This window comes from Gasterosteus aculeatus, chromosome 1, assembly GCF_964276395.1.
Source record: "Gasterosteus aculeatus chromosome 1, fGasAcu3.hap1.1, whole genome shotgun sequence".
Taxonomy (NCBI): domain Eukaryota; kingdom Metazoa; phylum Chordata; class Actinopteri; order Perciformes; family Gasterosteidae; genus Gasterosteus; species Gasterosteus aculeatus.
The window spans coordinates 14,726,765-14,734,037 of record NC_135688.1 but is presented as its reverse complement, the minus strand read 5'-3'; positions in this window follow the sequence as shown (position 1 = coordinate 14,734,037).

The following is a 7,273-nucleotide window of genomic DNA, read 5'->3' as shown; positions in this document are numbered from 1 at the left end:
GCTTGTCATGTGATTACCGCCCCACAATCAAACGTATTTGATTGTTTTAGCTTTGATTTAGGTTCTGGTTTGAGGCGTTGGTATCATTGAAGGCTGTCTGTTGGTTCAAGTCCTACAATGCCCATGTTGTTTTCGTATTAGTATGTCATTTGGACACAGTGTTAGTCTCAACCACTTATTTTTTAGTGCACCGTTGCTGTTAAATAATAAAAAAATTGGCCTTGTGTTCTTTTTTTGTGTGGCGTGCGATGGTTGAGTGTGAAAATATGGAGAGGAATGCCAAACGTTGGGTGGGATATTGCACTGCACCTCGATTGTCTGACATCATTTAAAACAGTGAATTCATATCCCTGTGTGCAATGTTGAGACAAGTTCTGGAGAAATGGAGTAGCCACAGGATGAGGTCCACAGTATCATGTGTTGAGAGAGGACCAGGAGTTTCGTGCAGTGTGCCCACCTAACGTTAGAGGCGAAACGTTACCCCTCGCTCACATGTTCCAGAGATCGTCACCAGTGGAGGACTTATGTAGCCCCGAAAGCGCAACGACTTTAACAACAGGAGGATATAATGGTTTTAACATGGCTTCTGCAGAAGAGCTTGTGGCATGGGTCCTTCACACTGTCTTATGTTCAAAAGCACTTTCTATAATAAAGCTACCAAAGTAGGCAGACTTACAAAGGTAGTTAACCGGGGAAAGATAATGTCTCTCTTTTTCATAACCTATGCCTGTGATCTCATCTTGATGACATATGCGACGGATAAAAAGATGAATACCAGCTGCAGACATCTGCCGGTAGGGAAGGGAGTCTCAGTGAGGGATGTGGGCTCATGGACATAAGGAATGGGAATCGTTGCATTCTGGTGAGAGCTGCTTTGTCTGCAGGCCCTTTGGTCGGGATCAGACTCTCTTCTGGAGAAGCCCAGGCTACCGTCCAGCTAAGAATGAGGCCAGACCAGAGAGCGGCCTCTCTGCTCATGCTTGGATTACCCATAAACCCCGTCATACCTGCAGCTTGCACGGAAGTCTTGGCCGCTTGTTCTTTCAGTCGAGAGGCAGGCTCCAGGGATGCTCCATCCGCAGCTCACCGCAATCCTTTCTCCAAACACTTTTTTTCCCCCCCTCTGATCTTCTTGTCTCTTACGAGTTATGTTTTTTTTCCCCGGCTCTCTCTCTTCAAGGTCTTGCCAGGCTACTTGCGTGACTAGAAGGAGTGGAAAAAAAAAAAAAAGGTTTCTAAACCCATTGGCACGCGAGCCCCAAATCTATTTTTGGAGAGCCTTCTTTTTTTTCTTTGAAAACAAAAAAGCCACAGGGAGAAATAGGCAATACTGGGGTGAAGGGGGTCTGTTTCTCATTTAGCCAGGCCGGCCTCCTGTCCTTTCCCGCCAGCGTCACGACCACAGCACTATACGGAAAGAGGGTTGCTCAGACAAGGGTGGAGAAGTGTTTTTCCTGCAAAACCACGGCCAAAACTAGACCCTCATCTTAGCCGTTGTCACTTAGAAGTTGGCCCAACCTGCTTCCCATTACAAGGCCATCTGCTTATGTTTCAGGCTTAACTGCTTCTTATTTATTTTCGCCTTTTTTTTTTATTCATTAATTTGCCACGGCTAAATTACTGCATTTAAATGTGTCCACTTTTAATTAATTTCCATCAGGCATTGTGTGGTAGGCCTGCTCGAGAAGCATTTACTGCATTGCAGCCCACAGCTTAACTTCACTGTGCCTTTGTGATTTGTTGCAGTTATTATGTACAGGGGTTTGTGGAGGAGACAGACAAGGGGCTAGAAATTCAATAAATGATGTGTGAGGCGCTCATTGTTTGAATGAATGTATTCTCTGCCGTTTTACCTAAATTATAGGGCCTTATATTTACAATAGATGGTTACAACAACACTGAATGTTTTGCATTTACCTTCAGAAAGTGTTTTATTGTCAAATTGAACCATATCTGAACCGTTACTGTGAAGCAATTTGTGTGCAAAAAAAAATACCACCTGCACCATAAAAGCCCCCCTTAATTTATTTGACAGCGACGCAATTAACATTATGTACGCATTATTTTTCAACGGGCATATGTTACCCTCTTTGATTCTTGATGAGGATGATTGTTTATGCCAAGTTTTGGATTTTCTTTGTTCCGTTAAGAGGAAGGGAATGGGATCGTTTCAGAAAAAACTGTAATGAATTTACATGATGATGGTGTAACTTTTTCTAAGAATTTTATAAGGGCCATTAGGTCCAAACAACTAATCTCTTGGGCAAAAGATGCAGCAGTCTGTCAGTCTGACGAGCCATGAATGAAAACGGAGGGCTCAGTGGTTGTGCAGTATAATGGCTCACAGCAGTGTGATGCTGTGCTGATGACGACGTGTTTCCCATCACTGTTTCCTTGTTGGGAAATTTCTCGTTCAGACGAACGAAAACCACTGTGCCCTCAATTGATTCTGTCAGAGCAAAATGCTATTTTCCTATTTCAATATACTGCAGAGGAGCAGAGTACACGGCTACATAGCTTGATTTATCAGATGAGACTATCAAAGCCTAGTGCCATGTCTCCTTGTCATCCACTTGAAAAGTCTCAAAGGCAAAATTATAGTTATTAGTGCATGAGCACATCCAAGAGAAATTTGTCATGCACGTACACACTCTCAAACCAAGGAACCCTACTCATTCTGCAGACCCATCTATCAGGCCGAGCTGCCAATTTCCAAAAGCCGGTATCTCCTGACCCATAACTCCTCAGCTAACAGGAGCTTTTATGCGAGCAAATGCCACAAACAGAATAAAAGTGTATTGATATTAGTATTGATTTATGTGACTCTGTGATACTTTCTCTGGAACCTTTTTTGAGACCAGGCTAAACAATGCTGACAGTGTGGAGTTCTTCCTTGTACTACATATTGGTAAATAAGATAATCTGTTAGAGGCAACAACGTAATCAAAGTCAGAATTACCTGTCGAGGAGGGTTTTAGTAAGATATCTAAATGACAAAATAGGCTTTAAATAATGTTTGGGAACAGATCTACTATAAGCACAATCAGATTCAATCAGGTTCAACCAAGTTAAAATGGTCTTATTGTGCCATTTTTAGCTCGAGAACATACCGTGTTGATCTAACCTCGTTACTGAGATTTGGGATTATTTTCTTTAGTTTGTTATCTCTGTGGGAATCTGACTCTGTGTTGGGCAAAGCTACGGAGAGTCAGATTGATTGACTGAATGCAAACAGAGTCCAGCTCCCTTGTTCTCAGCGAATCATAGAAACATGTAGAGACACATTGGTTCGCATGCACCACCGCTACAAAAACAAACACAGGCAATCTCAGAGAGAAATATTGAATGTATGGAGTCTTCAAAGTATCCAAATGTAATTATCAGCCAACCTGCATCTCCTGCAAAGTGTACAGGTGCCGAGAGAGAAAGATCAGAAATCGTACAACTTGTTTTCCTCATAGTGGCACATAAACACACTCCACACTGACTTTGACAGTGACTTCCAGCACCAGCGATCTAAAGGACATGAATCTGGGACCATGAAAACATAAGCTGACAAGCATAAAAATATCAGAAAAATCACATTAGTCATCTGACATCTTTCTTCTCTTTAAACTGTTGCCTTGGAAAAGGTCAGAATTACTGTCCATTTAGCGTTTATTCCGCCATATGGGACTGACAAAAAAAAAATAACATACTAGTATTTCGAATTGGCCTTTAAACCCTTCCTCACCAACAATTTGTCTCGTTCATTTCTTTAAATTACATTTGTAGACAAATCAGACTTCCATTAATCCCCAGCTAAAACCTTATTGTGTTGACATTTTCCTGGTTAACCAATACAAATGTAAGACATGTTTGATATGATTTAGATTTTCATAGACCAGTGCAAACCTTCCACAGAAAGATTTGGGAATCATTCATTGTCGGTCAGTCTTTTGGCTATTATAGTATTGTGTATTGTAAACTTAATAAATGCTGAATTGTTGTCGACAGATTCACATATTTCTGACTGATGACCATAAACCGCATAGGAAATATAGATAAAAAACAATAACCCAAATAAAATTGGCTGATGACAATAGGCTTCGTAACTTTGAAAAGTTCCCACGCTTTGCTTCAATAGCAAATAAAGTTATTGGCGGCAGAACATTTTGTACTCCACCACCTATACGATCCCTCATGCAAATTAACCTCTTGACATCAAATCACACTCTAAGTCCTGTAAGGGACTTCAAGGCAATTTGGATTAAACCCGACTGATAAACAGATATCTGGAACTGCTTAAACCCTCTGAGGGTCTGACTTCTAATGATTGCGCGTTTGCTCCGCGCTGACGGCATAGAACATGGTGAAGCACGGCTGTTTGTTCCCTTTTAAGCCACAAGGGCTCCAGCAAGGTTACACCACATACGAGTACAGCATGCGATCCTTGAGGTCTGAAAGTGCACTGACATACTTAACCTCATCAGTCACAACACACTTTCCCTCATTTGCATGTGATACTTGGCTTTGGGAAAAAGGTGGAGTACAATAATAAAGTTGCAGTCAAATGGGCAACAATAATTTATGATGATCCCGATGATGTTTATATCAAATACACACACACTCTCTGCCGCTTTGAGGATTTATTATGGTGCTAACGATGAATAAGGAACATATGGCAGTGCTTAGCTGCCAAGAGTTTTTTTTCCTTTTACGGCTCGCTATCCTTTTAGCTCAATGAGGAGTGGTGAGATTGCTAACATTGTATATGGCTCCTAGCACAAAGGTGCTCAGTCACACAGGAGTGGGTGATTTGTGTGCCTTCCTCAACAAGAGCTCGAACATTTCACTTGTTGTCATTAGTGTTTTTATTCCGTAAAGACAAATATGTGGCTGACTGTTTTAGCCGAAAAAAATCCATTTAATTTCCCCTCCACAGCAGAGGCTCTGGCACATCATAGCAGTTGAGGCACAGGTGTAATTGACATTAAAATGACTGCATTCCTCAGATCCAGGTCCTGGTGTTGTGCATGTGGCCTCATTAAGTCACTTGGTGAAACTCTCATCAGTCAGTCTTCCTCCCCGCCAACCTTCTTACAGGATTCCACGGGGGGGCTGCAGGGATTCCCAGCCAACATCAGGCGAGAGACGGGGTACAGCCTGAAAAAGGTCGCCAGTGAAACAACCATTCACACTCACATCCACACACCTAAAGACAATTTAGAATCACCAATTAGCCTGATCCCCAGAGCAAGTCCTTGGATTGTGAGAGGAACCCAGAGAGAACCACGCAGACAGGACAGGGGGAGCGTGCAAACTCCACACAGAAAGGCCGCTGGGTGGAATCGAACCCAACCCCTTGCCGGGAGGCGACAGTGCTAACCACAGCACCACCCTGCCGCCATTGGTGAAACCGACACGTTGTTAGCTAAATTAGTTTCACCTGTGCTTTGCCTAACATGAAAAGTTAGACATTTCTGCAAAGGAAAAGGTCTCGATCATCAGAAAACATGAAGAACTTTGCAGATTGCTTATCAGTCTAACTGCTTCTTCTTTGCAGGGCAGCAGATAACAAGACCGTTTCCAACGGATACTCACGCACCATAATTAAACATTCTAAATAACATACACAAATAATATTGTAAGATTATATAACTTATGTATTTTGAGTAAAATCATCTGCTTAAAAGTGCATTGGCACGACGATCTAGTAGGAGGTGGTTAGCCGCTGTAAAGAAAAGCAATAGCAGTCTAAATAATTACTCCTATTTCGCCTCATCTTATTCAACACGCACTGCAAATCCCTCTGCTCACTCCCTTTTTGGATGGGTCAGGAGCTGTGCACTATTTTCTGAGCTGTACATGTGGGTGTCGGCGGCCTCTCCAGTTTCCATCATACAACCACTTTGCACATGCTTCGTGCACCTCATTTGTCCGTCAGGCGGTTTGTATACTAGGCTTGAGTGTAGAAACATGGCTAACATGACCTGTGCTTTGATATGAATAATCATTTGAAAAGAGTCCATTTTAAAACGGCAGCAAATGTGAGTGTATGTTAAAGAAGGAATGTTGAGAAAATAGATGAAAGGCACAGCTCAAGCAGCTGTAGCGTGGAGATGGCACTTACTTTCTGAAAATTGCGAAGTGTTGTATAAAATACTTCCAGAACCTGCAGATGCAAAACCTTTTTTGTTTAGCTTTCTACGTTGTTATTATTTTAACTGTGGCCAATACCATTTTGAGCTGTTCGCGCTCTTTATTTACAAAGGAACAGAAGTCTTGACACGTAGCAAGCTGTCATAAAGAAGGATGAAGGCCACAGAGGCATCTATGGTTGGATTTGCAGGTTGATGCGCAGTGGAATCCAGCTGTGAGCAGATGATGACCAGGATGAGGAGAGAGACAGCTTGTGCTACTCCTGGACAGAGGTGTGTGGATGTGGAGACGGCGATGTTATGGTTGCATTAATTCTTACTGTTCAGACTGAGGTTGTGTTGAAAACAATTTGACCTGGATGTGATTTGAGACCAGGTATTAAAGTCACCTAAATCTGATTAAATGTGGCCGGTGTTGGGTCAAACATGCACATTTTCCTATGTTTTGGTTTATCAAGCAACCCTTTTTACAGGGGAGTTTTGGCAATTTTGGTTATTGTAGTTTAGAAAGCCGTTGAAAATCGGAGGAGAACACCTAGCTGTCCTCATGAATGCCTGAATGTTTTTCATCGCCACGATTTGTCGTTGCAGTATTTTTTTGCTTGTCTTTTGAAACAGCATAGGATCACTTTGCCCTTCCTTTTGAGATAATAACCTTTGTAAAGAGTCTGAGTCTGTTTTGGATAAATGAAGAAAGAACTCTGTAGTCCCGTTAAAACTCAAGTTTGACAGACTTTTAAAAAACTGAATTAAAAAAAAATCTCTATATATGTCTTTTTACAAAATCAAACTCATGATCTCATTGTGGAAAAAATAGAGATGCTCAAAATTATCCCAACGCGGCAAAGAGACTAAATGGCCTCAAGTACAGCCACATGTACAGTGTGGTGATAAATTGAACTGGATCCTGTTTCTGAGAGCTTTCTGGCTGTATGATTACTCCTAATCTACGTAGACAAATTACAATGGATTAACGTTTTGACGCTTCAGTAAAAATATAACAGTTGGGCATTGAGTTGGGCAGCGAAGTGTTCTCTTCCTGCTTTCAGAGACAACCGCGGAACTATTTGGCTCAAAGTTGCCATTCATAAATATAAATGAATGAGGGTCCACACACTCTTGCTACAACAGAC